This window comes from Onychomys torridus, chromosome 6, assembly GCF_903995425.1.
Source record: "Onychomys torridus chromosome 6, mOncTor1.1, whole genome shotgun sequence".
In the NCBI taxonomy this organism is placed as follows: Eukaryota; Metazoa; Chordata; class Mammalia; order Rodentia; family Cricetidae; genus Onychomys; species Onychomys torridus.
Window position 1 is genome coordinate 25,086,436 of NC_050448.1, and position 14,593 is coordinate 25,101,028.

The 14,593-nt window shown below is 35.7% G+C and overlaps 1 pseudogene; it reads left to right on the forward strand.

Annotated features, from left to right (window-relative positions):
- Window positions 1-1,916: 1,916 nt before the first annotated feature.
- On the forward strand, window positions 1,917-2,396 carry LOC118585313 (annotated as a pseudogene).
- The last annotated feature ends 12,197 nt before the right edge of the window (window positions 2,397-14,593 follow it).

Consider the following 14,593-nt stretch of genomic DNA (forward strand, 5'->3'; position numbering starts at 1 on the left):
TTTACACCAGTCAAAAAAACCCACCACAGGCATGCCCACAGGCTAATCTCATCTGAAAAATATCTCTCAATCAAAAGTCCTATCTCAGATGATTTCAGGCTGTGTTAAGAATAAAATTAAAGAAAACAAGACCACAGCATATATAATGTGATATATGTTATAAACATTTATATGAAAACATTTATTTCTGTTGAGCATCAAGCTTTATTACTTCCATAAAGACCTCTCTCACACTCTGTTGTAACAGTTAACAACTGAACAATTTCAATAAATTACAAATTGGATGCATTTTAATATATATGATTTACTTTTATTCAAAGATCTTATATTTACAGTTTAAATTGTCACCTATTGACATGCCCTCCTATCTCCTTCAGCTGACAATTCTTAAATGATATATTTTGCTCTATATTTTTATTAGAGGGAGTTCACTATAAAATACTGCTTTCTAGAAAATGGAAAAAGGAGTTACATTTGTGAGAAAAAAAAGCTTTAAAACCACTTCAGTTTTAGAGATACAGTGTGGGAGGCAGAAACAAATGAGTAATAAAAGGAAAACAAGTGAGATTCCTACAGTGCTAAATTAAGAATTTATAGTCTGAGTGATGTCTCTGTAATCTTACTCAGTTTCTATTATTGCACATCTTAAACAATTATGAACACAGATGACATGAAATATTTTGTTTACACATCACCAAGGGTGAGAGACATATCATGAAAAATTCATTTGGTAGGAATATTCATTGGTTTAATGCTCTAAAAACAAGGAGAAAAGTAATATTTAAATAACATTTTAAGTTAGGGAAACTGGGAGTAGAGCTAACATTAGATCTCTATATTTTTAGGCAGAAGGGCTATTCTCATTTAAAAATGATTAGTAACCACATTTCAGCCACATAAAGACGAATTACCAAGATTCTGAAAACTAAACAATGATTCACTTGTCAAATGAATATTAAAAAAGAATAATTTTGTAGTTTTTTTTTTTTTTTAACAATGGCTTTTTCTGAAAATTACTGTGTAGAAATGTAATCTGAATCATGGGCATTCCATTCATTCTATCCACATTCCACTCACTCATTCCAGTCATTCTTTCCACATTCCGTTCATTCTTTATACATTCCTCTCATTTTTCCACATTCTACTTATTAATTCTTTCCACATTCCACTTATTAATTCTTTCCACATTCCACTCATTTGTTCTACATTCCACATATTCTTTCTGCATTCCATTCATTCTTTCCACATCCCACTCATTCTCTCCACATTCCGCTTACTCATTACACTCTTTTTCCCACATTCGATTCACTCTTTGCATATTCCATTCATTCATTACACATTCCGCTTCTTCATTCCTTCCATATTCCACTCATTCTTTCCACACTCCATTCATTCTTTCAGCATTCCATAATTCTTTCTACATTCCACTCATTAATTCTACATTCCACTCACTCTTTCCATGCTGAGGGATGTTCCGTATGTCATATGTGTTGCTCTGACTGGTTAATAAATAAAACACTGATTGGCCAGCAGCCAGGCAGGAAGTAAAGGCAGGACAAGCAGAAAAGAAAATTCTGGAAAGTAAAAGGCTGAGGCAGAGAGATGCTGCCAGCCCCTGCCATGACAAGCCACATGTAAGGTAGTGGTAAGCCACCAGCCATGTGGCAACCTATAGATTAATGAAAATGGGTTAATTTAAGATAAAAAACTAAATAAAAAGCCTGAGACATTAGGCTAAACAGTTTAAATAATATAAGCATCTGTGTGTTTATTTCATAAGTGGGTCATCATACTACAGAGGCTTGGCAGGACCCAGAGAGAAAACTCCAACTACAAATGGTGCCTAATAGCTGGAGTTTTACATTGTGTGTAAAAATAAATGTGGGCTTACAAGAGCTCCAGAATGCTGGTCAAAGATGGCGGCGTTGAGTGTGTGCCAGTTTGCTAAAAGAGGCTGGTTGTGAAAGGTCCCCTTGGCTACTTGTAGAGACTTTTGGTCCCGATTCAGAAAGGAGGAAGAGCCTGTGGTGGCTGAGGCAGTCGAAGAAGTGAAAAAAGCCTGTTCTGGTGTGTCCACCCTTACGAAGCCGAGCATACACACCACCTAATGATATCCAGAGTCGATTGGAATCTTGGGTTAAAGAAGTTCTTGGTTAATCTCTTCCTAGTAATTGGAAAGATATCTCCTTGGATGATAGTTCTATGTAGTTCAGACTCTTAGCACATTTAGCTGATGACTTGGGCCATGCAGTACCTAACTCCAGGCTTCACCAAATGTGCAAGATCAAAGATGTTCTTGATTTCTATAATGTTCCCAGAGTCAAGATAGATCTAAATTTGATGAGCTTGTAGCCAGTAAGTTGCCTCCCAATTTGAAAATCAGTTGGGGTTACTGAGAATTTCAGCAGTTAACTGCATTGAGATCATTGTTATTCTCCTCACTACAGTGGCTGACAAACCTTGTGATATGGTACCCGTCAGAACTCTTCTCTAAACCTCCCTTTCCTTTCTTTCCCCCCCCCCCCCCCCGTAGAAGAACACATCTTTTTTTCTCATGGAGAATCAACAAAGAAAACATTTTCACATTTGCCAAAGCTATTTCCCCCCAATAAAATCAAGTTTTGATAATTAAAAAAAAATGTATGTAGGCTTAAAAGAGAAAAAATATATATGTACAGTTATATAAAAATACATAGTTTATAAAAATAAAGTCTTTAAAAAGACAATAAAGGTAGTATAGAAAATAAGCCAAATAAAGATAAATATTACACAAAAAGAAAATCTAGATTATGTTGTCTTTGATATTCTTAAGTATAAAAACATTTGATTGTAAAAAGCTGTTGAGTTAATACAATAGAATATTTTAAAGATACCTTGACTTCAAAATTTGTGTCTAAGGATATGTTGCTTTAAAAAGGAGGCTTTGCTTTTTTTTCACAAAAAGCCAGATTTGTTCCAGATTAAGATACATCAGGTTTGACCAGCCAAGACACCCTGAAAGGTCTCCAGTGACACCAAGGCCCAGACGATCCAACATCCAAAAATGTTTCAAGACAACTGGCTCAGACAATACAGCCTCACTGACTGCCCCATAAGCCTAAAATTTTTCTTTGTGTTCCCATAAGATAGAGTGCCCCACTCCAGCAAAAAGTAGTAAGAAAAACTATGCCCAAATTCTCAAATACACCAAGCTGGCTTTGGAGGTAATATTGGCTCACTCCCTCTCTAAACCCAGACACATTGCTAAAAAAAAAAAAAAAAAAAAAAAAAAAAATGGTTAAGAGATTCTTGTGTCCCAAATCCAAAGAGCTCTCTGGTGTGGGACAGAAAAAAAAAACAATATTTTTATTTAAAACGGGTTGATTATAAATACAATCTCTTTCTAAAGAAGAAAGGGGGATATAGATATGATAGAATGAAAGAGTAGATTATTGATCCTACTTTTAAAGAACAACTTGTTTAAAAATATTTTAAATGCTATAGATATTTTAGTTTACTGAGACAAATTTAATTTTGTTTTAATATATATATTTCTACTCTCTTGTTTGAGGTATTATATTTATGTAACTCATTTAGATTGTAATGGATAATTAAGAAATACAGATTAATAATTAGTCTTCTATAATATTTAAACCTGTAACATGTTAGTCAAATTTTCTAGGTATATATAGATATATTTCAGATAGATGGGTAATCTTCAAACACTTCAAAGACAACAAAATATGGCATTTAAAATTTTTTAAAATTTGATACTTTCTAGACAATGAGACGTCTGCTCCTGACAGCACCAGAATTACTTCAGAGAGGTGGATGGACATCAAAGACACTCTATATGGAGTTTATCTTCACCTTGGCAAAAACAGCCATGTGGGCAAGAAACTTTGCTTACCTGGACTGCTTGATTGACTGGACACACAGGACCCATAGGAAGGTAACAACTGAACTTTAAATGGTCCTTCAGGTTCCTGCTTCACAGAGGAAACTACCAGACATTCTACAGGACACTGAAAAAAGTGACTGAGAAACTCTAGACCTGTGGGCTAAAAACAGATGCCCCAACTTTACAAAAGAACTGCAAATGACTGTCCAGGCTGCCAGCTGTCTCTGTTTACCCTCCAAGACTCCCGAAAGTTGCTTGCATCCTTCTCCCATTTCTCAGGTAATATATCCTTCTGAAGTCTTTGATGTAATTAAAGGCTAGAGATAGTTGTAATTTTCTTTAATTATGATAAAAGATAAGTTAGATATAAAACCTTAGACTCACCAATATAAGATAAATAGGATATCTTCTTTAATATTGTAACTGTAATTCTTGTTTGATAATTGTTTTGTTATCTGTAATTTTACTATATAAAAGTTAAAACTTTCCTTGTTGAAAAAAAAAAGAAAAGGGGAAGTGCTGTAGGATGTTCTGTAAAATAAAATAAAATGGGTTAATTTAAGATACAAAAAACTAAATAACAAAAAACCTGAGCCATTAGGCTAAACAGTTTAAATAAATATAAGAGACTGTGTGTTTATTTTATAAGTGGGCTGTTGGACTACAGAGGCATGGCGGGACCCAGAGAGAAAACTCCAACTACATTTCCACATTCCACTCATTCTTCTCACATTCCCACTCATTCTTTCCACATTCCATTCATTCTTTTCACATTCCACTCATTCTTTCTGCATTCCATTCATTCTTTTCACATTCCACTCATTCTTTCTGCATTCCATTCATTCTTTCTCCACAAAAAGAATTTTTCTATTGGCCTATTATTGTATCTTATCATAAAATGTATGTAAAATTCTCTTAAAATAAGAGATGGAGAAATATTTTTAAGTTATATAACATATTAGTGACTATATAGATCACTCTTCTTTTCATTTTATACTACCTTATTCTACCATGAAAACATACAGGAGGTATGTTTTATGAGCATGTTAAATTAAGAGTCAGAGAAATTTCCAAGTGATAATTAGTAAGAAAAAGTAATGAGTTTTTTTTTTTCACTTTTCTCAGAATCATCCATGTATACAAATCAGATATGTTTGCTTTCTGCTGGAACTTAATTTAACTAACCCAAGCACCATCTTGATAAAATATGTTTCTGAACTAGCACATACCTTTATAAGGACAATCATGAAAAAAATATTTAAAAGTGGTGTATTTCCACAAGAAGATGACATAAGCTGAAAGGATGAAGAAAGTAAAAAAAAAAAAAAAAAAAAAATCTCAAAATACAAACAAGATAATAATCTTTAAGAACAGCACACACTAAAAAGTATCCACATCTACATTATTTCCATAACCAGGAAACTCTTGTTAATTATTTTATTACTTTTCAATGCTTCTTGTTTTTAATTCTGTCCTATCTATCCAAAAGTTCATATTTGTCCATAGTACACATCCATGAATTAGATGTATTTTCATATTCCATGTGATTAAAAGAAACTTGTGTAATTCTTTCTGGTAAATGAAATTGGATAAACAGCTACTCTTCTACTCAGAGAAGATAAAATTTCCTTGAGAATCTAGAATCACTGATTCTCAGATGTCATAAATTTTAAAAGCCATTACTTTAGGGTTTCAAACAACTGCAAGATAAACATGAAGGAAGTTAAAAAGATACTTTTCTCATATGGTAGATAGGAATTTCTCTAATTAAAGATGTAAAATTTCCTCTCCAAATGTGATTTATGTTCATTCAGCTGCTTCTTTATAAGCCACTTAATGGAGTTTTTTTTTTTCCAAAATTTACTTAGATACTTAGGAAATCTTCCAGAGGTACAGGTATGATGGTATTTTGCATCAAAAGAAAGCTAAGCTATAGAGGCTTTGCACACCCAACAGTTTAGGTACAGTGGGTTTTTTTTTCCTAGGAGCTTATTGAATGACAGCAAAATGGCTTAACAAATGAATGGGTTAGGAAGCAGAACATGTATGAAGAAGAGGAACAAGCATCAAATTTATTCTACTTTTTACAGTTCTATGAATTTAAAACAATTTCTCAAGTTTATAGAGTAGAGACTCAAAGGATGACAAATATATAAAACTTGGAACTGAAGCTGAGGAAATGATACTCGGAAATTTGGGAGAAGAGCCTTATGCCAGAATTATTCTCCATAATCTGACTTGGTCTGACTGAACAGTCTTTACAAATGCACTTTCTCTTATTTATGCACATCCACACACAGGGAAGAAGGGTGTTCGCTCAGCTTCAGGAACACCCTTCTTTGTTGCCTTCTCAACTTGGCAGATGGTAGTGAGGTGCTACAGCAAACAGCTGCTCACTCAAACTGTACAGGGAAGAAAATAATACCCCTTGAATGGAAATTTCTAGCAAAATCTTAGGACATAATTCTATAGTGAAAAAAGTGATTTCTGATAAGCTTTATGGTAGAGATTTTATAGTAAATGACTTCTGAGAGTTTTTGATGTGGAAGTTCTAATGTCATTCACAATGCCCCAAAGGCACACAATGAAATCTGGTTTAACTCAATACAAATTTAATATAAGCTTGAAGAATCTAGGGAAGTATTATGTCAATTGTTGGCCACAAGGAATAGTCACCTATTATTATAGGACTCTAGATTAGTCTTTCCTAATATAATTTATTCTATTAATGAATGAGTAACAATGCCATTTTTAGTATCATTTTATAAATATTCAAGTACTTAAAACATCTTATCCTTGATAACAATGAATAACCTAGTCAGACAATGAGATGAGCACTTTGTGTTAATTGATGCCTATAATCATGGTACTACCTCAAGGACAAGATAGAGTGTACTCAAATTTAAGTAGAATAAACAATCTTCCTTGAAGAAGAATGGAAAGTGAGGTACAAAAATAAAAAAAATCATTGAGTAATATTCTGCAACAGCATACTTAGAAGTGCAATGGACAAAGGTATCCAGTCTTCATTTCTGGTTGTATTCTTTTATATCTCTATGATAGGTGAAATGATAGTAAAACAAAATAAAACAAAAAATGTAAAGATGGAAATTTGGTTTTAAGTTGTATTTTTGAGCATTACTATTATATTTTCACAAAAAAGATCTAGAAACTGGCAGTTTTTTACCATAACCTGAGAATATGTTGGTTACAATAAAATAAAAGCATTAGCAAATGTGCCATTCTATATTTTTTAAAATAACACAATTAAACACTGTTATATTCTTAGTTGTCTATTTTCAATAACCTATAATCAAACCCACAAAGATCTATTAGATACAATTATGTCATTTTATCAGAAATAATACATATCTTTGTTGATGTATTAGGCCGACTTTAAAACTAATTAACGTAATTAAGAGAACAACCTAGATTTTGAGCCTATGCTGATTAAATGAATAAACATCATCACAGAAATTTCAACACAGCAAGAGAAATACAACTTCTAAGAATTTTCCTTGTTCCATCAGAACACAAACTGTACTCTTGGGTGGTGTTGGTACCCAGAATTCTACCAGGATCAGCTTTTATCCCTATAATGCTGGAGTTCAGTTAGAGAACAGACTAACTGCAAAGGTAAGTTTTTTATGAAAGCTAATTTTTAGGGTTTAAAAAGTTCCTCTTAAAATACATTAATAGTAAAATGGGAAATAGATATTTGAAAAAAGATAATGTCACTTTTTACTAGAGTGTCAGTTTGAAATTATGTAATCAAGTAAATTTCAGTGGTGCCCCAAATGCACTAAGTCTACTCTTTTCAATATCCTTCATTGTATGTAAGTAACCAACTAAAATGATCAACTATTTGAGGCTATTTAAACTGTAACTTAATAATAAATATTGATCATTATAATGTATTCACTGTGACATAGCTCTAAATCTAAAATAAGTCCATATCTAAAATAGATTCACCATTGTCTTCAAACAACACTTAGAATAATTAATATGTTAGGTACAACTTGCTTCATTCTATTTTAAAAATAGTACTTTACAATCTATACTTGGTATCTCAGATCTTTTTATTTTTAATTTAGAAGATTAGAAAGGACACAAAGTTGTTTGTGATTAATTAAATTTGTATTTTAACTGCTGGATATTAGGTCCAATGAATTGAATGTGTGATCTTTAATATATATATATAACATGCATGCTTGTAGATGCCATGTTTGCAATACTTAAAATAGAAAACAAACCAAGTTTACATTAACAGTTAAGTATTTATGCAAAATATGGAATGTACTTTCAATGAAATATTATTTTACCCTAAAATGAAGTAAAAGAGAAATATGCTATAATTTGAACCTGCCACTACTGAGAAAGATGAAGTAGTTCCTTTCTTACAGAAGGCAAACACTGGATTTCATTACACTATGTTCTCTGTGTATTCAAGCATCATAGATGAAAAGGAGCTGTCCATTTTGTAACATTAATGTATATAGAGATTCAGAGTTGTTAAGTGGTATTCCTTTACTACATTATGAATGAGTTCAATGCCAAAGAGGATTTTACAAAATTGGTGATAATGATGTTTGCTATATTTTACCACAGTGTAAAAACTGTAATGCTTGTGTATTTTAAATTTCACAAAGGTACAGCAGAATAAGGATTCTCAGTTTACCTTTATTTTATTGGTGTCCAGTATTTGCTGTTAGTAAAAATCTTTAATTAGGGGTGAAAATATTCCTTGTTACACACACTCTAACATTGTGTCTTCATTCATATAATGCTATAGAATAGAATTCTGTGTGTTTATTCATCAATTTAAAACCATGAAGTAATGAAGTACTATTAGGTCTATAGCAGATGTGCAGTTCATTCTCATGACAGCATACTCAGTGTTGAAAGGCTTTCTATACTGACCCATAATTGCAACCTAATTTCAAATCTTTCCATAACAGTTATAAAGAATGCACATAATTTCTAAAGCTTCTTATGTGACTTTTAAAGAGCAGTCCTATTTTTCTAATACTAGCACATTAATCTGAAGAAAGAGAACATGTTAGACACAGGTGTCACTGATCACAGAAGAGTGTCATGACCAGCACAGGTTCACCAAAAGATGTACTCAAAGAGACTGAATATGCAACAGAACACTGATGCTGAAATCCTTATCCACTCTATACTAACCCATAAGAAAAGCAGTTCTTACCCAGTCTCCAAGCCAGTGATGCTCTGCTTATATTTTCCATTCTAATTAGAACATGACTTGGAGATAGAAAATGTTATAGCTTTATTTCAACTCACTTCCCCCTTTTTACTCCTTGCCAAAGTCAAAGTAGATTATTTGGATCTCCACCAGGAGAAGGTGTTCAGTTCATGTAAGAGTTTGAAGAAACTCCCTAAGCTTACAGCTTTCAAGAGGTTTCCATTTTCATGCTGGCCCATCTCCCTACTCCACCAACTTGTCAAAATTACCCTGTAACTCTTTATTTTGTTTTGTGGGTCTGATAGATTTTGCTTCAGATGAAAAGATGTTGGCTGTGATTATTTCCTTCCCTGTCTTTCCAGTTTGGAGCTCGGGATTTGCCCTGTGACCACATTTCTCCGATGGTTCCAAGAAACCCTGGTTATTTTAAGTTTTCTCCTGGCTTTCCTTTATCTAAGGACAGAAGTGATAATTCATACTCTTTAAATGCCCACTCAAAATTGGAAGATTTCTTTCATTAATATAATAGTTATGCATCTGTCCCCAAATAAAAAGCCAAGAGAAATATCAGTGACAGTCAAAAAAAAATAGAACTATTTTAACAAAAAGTAATATAAAATAACAAAATAATCACATAAGTAGCTAACAAAAATACAACAGATTTATAGATGGAAAAGATGCAATAATATTGGTGGACAAAAGGAAGGCCACTTGACTTAAATGAGAGCAGATCTATTTTTAGCCATGAGATAAAGGAATAGCAATTTTCAGTACCTTATTTACTGTGTTGTGTCCAGCACTCCAACAGTATTTTCCAAGTGCAGCATCACAATAAAGAAAACAAGGCCTGGAGAGGTGGCACAGAGGTTAAGAACACTGGCTGTTCTTCCAGAGGTCCTGAGTTCAATTCCCAGCAACCACATGGTGGCTCACAACCATCTGTAATAAGATCTGGCTCCCTCTTCTGGCTTACAGGGATAGATGCAAACACAACACTGTATACATGATAAATAAATCTTAAAAACAGAAAGAAAGAAAGAAAACAAGTCATCTTTCTTCACATTGGTTTAGTGCTGTGGGATAATGTTCTTATACACTGGTTTAATAAAACACTGATTGGCCAGTAGCCAGGCAGGAAGTATAGGCAGGATAACTAGAGAGGGGGAATTCTGGGAAGAGGAAGGGTGAGTCAGGAGATGCCAGCCTGCCATCCAGGGAGCAGCATGTAATGCCACACAAGTAAAGCTATGGAACATGTGGCAACATATAGATTAACAGAAATGGGCTGAGTTTAAGTGTAAGAGCTAGTCAGTGGTAGGCCTGAGCTAAAGGCCAAGCAGTTTTAATTAATATAAGCCTCTGTGTGTTTACTTGGGTCTGAGCGTCTATGGTAATGGTGGGTGAGAGAGATTTGTCAGGCAGGACATAGAAATACTTCTACTACTGTTTAGCGTTATTGTTTTAGTTTTGATATTAAGTGATATATTAAAACATTTTGTACTATTACAGAGGTATAACCAGGGTATATTTAAGTTGTAAACATGATTTTATTTTAATATTTTATTATTATTTTTATGTATGTCTAGGAGTGTGTCGTGCTCTGTGTATGTGCTCATAAGTATATATTTTCTAGGAACTCAGAGATGTTGGATTCCCTGCACTGGAGTTACAGATGATTGTTAGGCACCCAGTATTGAATGCTGGGAACTGAACTCAGTTCCTCTGAAAGAACACTACAGGATCTTAATGGCTAAACCACATCTCTAGTTCCATAATCATGACTTTCATTAAATAGATAAGAATTTTAGAGTATGCCTTTCATTCATTGCTTTATTGAACAATTAATTGATGTTTAAATCAATTAAGAAGCCAATGAGAATGTGTTTTCTTACAATCTTTCATTTAAGTATACTTCAATTGAAATACACTTCCCTCCTTCACTTTCCTCTCTCCAACCACTCCCATAACCCCCTCTCCATCCCCTCCAATGTTTCTTCCCACTCCCTCTCAAATTGATAGCTTTATTTCTTGATTATTACTGTTAAATACACAAATACATAAATGTAAATTGTTGAGTCCATTTTTATTGTTTTATGTCCTTCAACAGATGTGTAGATAATGAAAATATGGAACATATACACAGTGAAGTATTATCCAGTTATAAAGAGAAATCAAATCACAAATTTCGCAGGTAAGTTGATTGACCCAGAAGATATTTTATTGATTGAAACAACCCAGAGAGAAAGATAAAAAACACATGTTCTTGCTCATCTATAGTTCTTTGCTCCAAATATTCAGCTATAAATATATAACAGGAAGAATATAAAGGGAGATTGGGGACAGCTGGAAGTTGAGAGGGGAATATCAATACACAAGTGATGTGAACAGGGGAAGGGAAAATGTGCCAAGCGCTCTGATTGGGGAGGATGAAAAGATGTTAGAAAGAACAAGAAGAATGCCACAGTTGTGATAAAGACTAAAGGAAATATTTTATATTTGCCAAATATTACATACAGTGTATATACGTGTGTGTGAGTGTGTGTGTGTGTGTGTGTGTGTGTGTGTGTGTGTGTGTGTGTGTGTATAGCAAAATTACCACTTGATCTTGGGGGAGATGGATTCCCAATTTTCTACGGAAGCTATAGCACTCTTGGGCATATACCCAAGGAATGCTCAATCATACCACAAGGGCATTTGCTCAGCTATGTTCGTATCAGCTTTGTTTGTAATAGCCAGAACCTGGAAACTGAAGAATGGTATATATACACAATGGAGTACTACTCAGCAGAGAAAAACAATGACATCATGAGGTTTGCAGGCAAATGGATGGATCTGGAAAAAATCCTCCTGAGTTAGGTAACCCAGACACAGAAGGACAAACATGGTATGTACTCACTCATAGGAGGATACTAGATGTAAAACAAAGATAACTAGACTGCTACCCAACTCAAGGGAGGCTACCTAGAAAACAGGACTGTAGGAAAGACACAAGGATCACCCAATGACAGAGAAATGGATGAGATCTACATGAACAACCTGGACGACAGTGGGAGTAATGAAGGACAAGATTTGAGGGAAAGAAAGCTTAGGGGAGCAGGAAATCCCAGCTGGATCAAGAACAGAAAGGGCGAATGAGGAATAACAGACCATGATAAATGAAGACCACATGAGAACAGGAATAGACAGAGTGCTGGAGAGGTCCCCAGAAATCCACAATGATACATCCTCTGTAGTCTGCTGGCAATGGTTAAAAGAAAGCCTGATCTGACCTAGTCTGGTGATCAGATGGCTAAACACCCTAACAGTCATCTTGGAACTCTCATCCAATAACTGATAGAAGTGGATGTAGAGATCCTAAGCCAGGCCCCAGGTGGAGCTCCAGGTGTCCAACTGTCGAGAAAGAGGAGGGTCTGCAAGAATGTGAATTGTTCAATCCAAGATTGGAAAAAGCAAGGGACAAATAGCAAATGAATAGAAGCACATGAATTATGAACCAAAGGCTGTGGAGCCCCCAGCTGGACCAGGCCCTCTGGATAAGTGAGACAATTGAATAGCTTGATCTGTTTGGGAGGCACCCAATCTCTGGGACCAGGATCTGTCCTTAGTGCATGAGCTGGCTGTTTGAAACCTTGGCCTTACACAGGGACACTTTGCTCAGTCTGGAAGGAGGTGACAGGACCTGCCTGAACTGAATCCACCAGGTTTAAATGAATCCCCAGGGGTTCCTTGATCCTGGAGGACATGGGAATGGAGGGGAGGGTCGGGGGGGGGGAAGTTGGGGGTGGGTGAGGGAGGGGGGAGGACAGGGGAACCCATGACTGATGTATAAAATTTAAAACACATAATAATAAAGAAAAAAAACTAAAAAAAAAATAAATAAATAAAAAATTTACCACTTGAACAGACATTCCCAACAAAAGTCATAGACTGTATAATAAAAAATAAAAGCCCCATGCTAGACAAGAGAAATGTCCATTTGAGTTGTTTTTCCAAGGAAGTTCACATGACTCCTAAACAATATAGATAATAGCTATTGCTCTTGCTTGTCTCACAGATGTTGAAAGTAAGTGCCTATTACTGAAGATTATACATTTAGCATGTTGGTCTCAGATGATACAAGCGAGAGTGAACCTGAAAACCTCATGTTATAGTCTACTTTCTACTGTACCGGATATCATCATTATTCAAGCTGCCATGGAGGGCATCAATAAATACTCCTAACTAGCTGGGACCTGTGAATCACAGCAATGTCCAGTTGGGCAATACATCCCTATTGAGGCAATGGTGGCACTTATAGGTGGTGACCAACAGACATCTAACTGAACTTAATTCCTGTTCAATGGGAAACCATGCCTGGTACTAGAAACCTGACCAACCAACCACTCTGGAATACGGAGGATCTAAATATTGGAAGAAAACCCATTATCATTGCAATAATATGGCAAGCAGGCTGTGGTGGGTGGACCCAAGGTGCCCTGCAGCAGTTGAGGCATACACACCATGCAGACAAGGGGGCACACTGGAAAGTCACTCATACCCCAGGCACACCATCCACAGGGAGGGGGGAGGATTGTGGGAGCCTGTTTTCGGGTTCCTCATGGTTTTATCCAGCAAGTCTGCATAGAGGATGATTGGGACTACAGGCCTGGGTGCAGGTGTCTGAGATGGTCTGCACTTAGCTGTGCTGGGGGAGGAGGTCTTTTGCTCCACCCTTTGGCATCTCTATAAATACCCTGGGGCAGAGACAGTCAGGGCCCATTAGAAAAGGTTCCAGGCCCTCTAGAGGCTATCCTTTATTTTCTCTCTGTTTATCTTTGCAATATAAATCTTTCTATTTAATATTTCCTGCTGCTCACACTCAAGAAAACTCTGGGGAGCTGTGGGGTTGGTGGGTAAATGCCCCACAGAGGATTTACATCAGGCAGGACATAGGGTGGTCCCAAGGGGTTGGCCAGATGCCAACATTCCTCCATTTTGATTATTATAAAAAAGTGAGTAATGGGTAGCAACTAGGGGAATAAGGGAGCTAAATTATTGAGACTACTTCCTGCTAATTTGTGGGAAACTGGGATGGGGAAGTTGGAAGTCAGGGTCATGAATAGAAGGATGTGTCAGTGAAGAAGCATTTTAATTGAATGTCATGGTAGAAATCTTAGGTGTGGAGATCTCAGGCATCTGTTCCTTGAGGGAGCTGAGAGGGCAGGTTGCTAGGGGGAAAAAAGAAGATTGTTATCATTGGTTTCATGAGAGTTCATAGCCATGGAAAAAGTGATAACTGCCAGAACGAATGGAACAGAGAAGTGCCCTGGTTATATAGAAGAGGCAATTGTGAATGAATGAGACACTAGAGCAGATATGGCCTTCATTGGAAAGTCAGGTTATGGTTGTTGGGTCAGTGCCTGGTTAAGCCTGGAGAGGTGGCACCAGCAGTGAATTGGGGGGTGATGTGTTCTCTAGGAGTCCATGAGCCATCACATTTGCTGTTTCTCTGGAAGTGAGGATACATC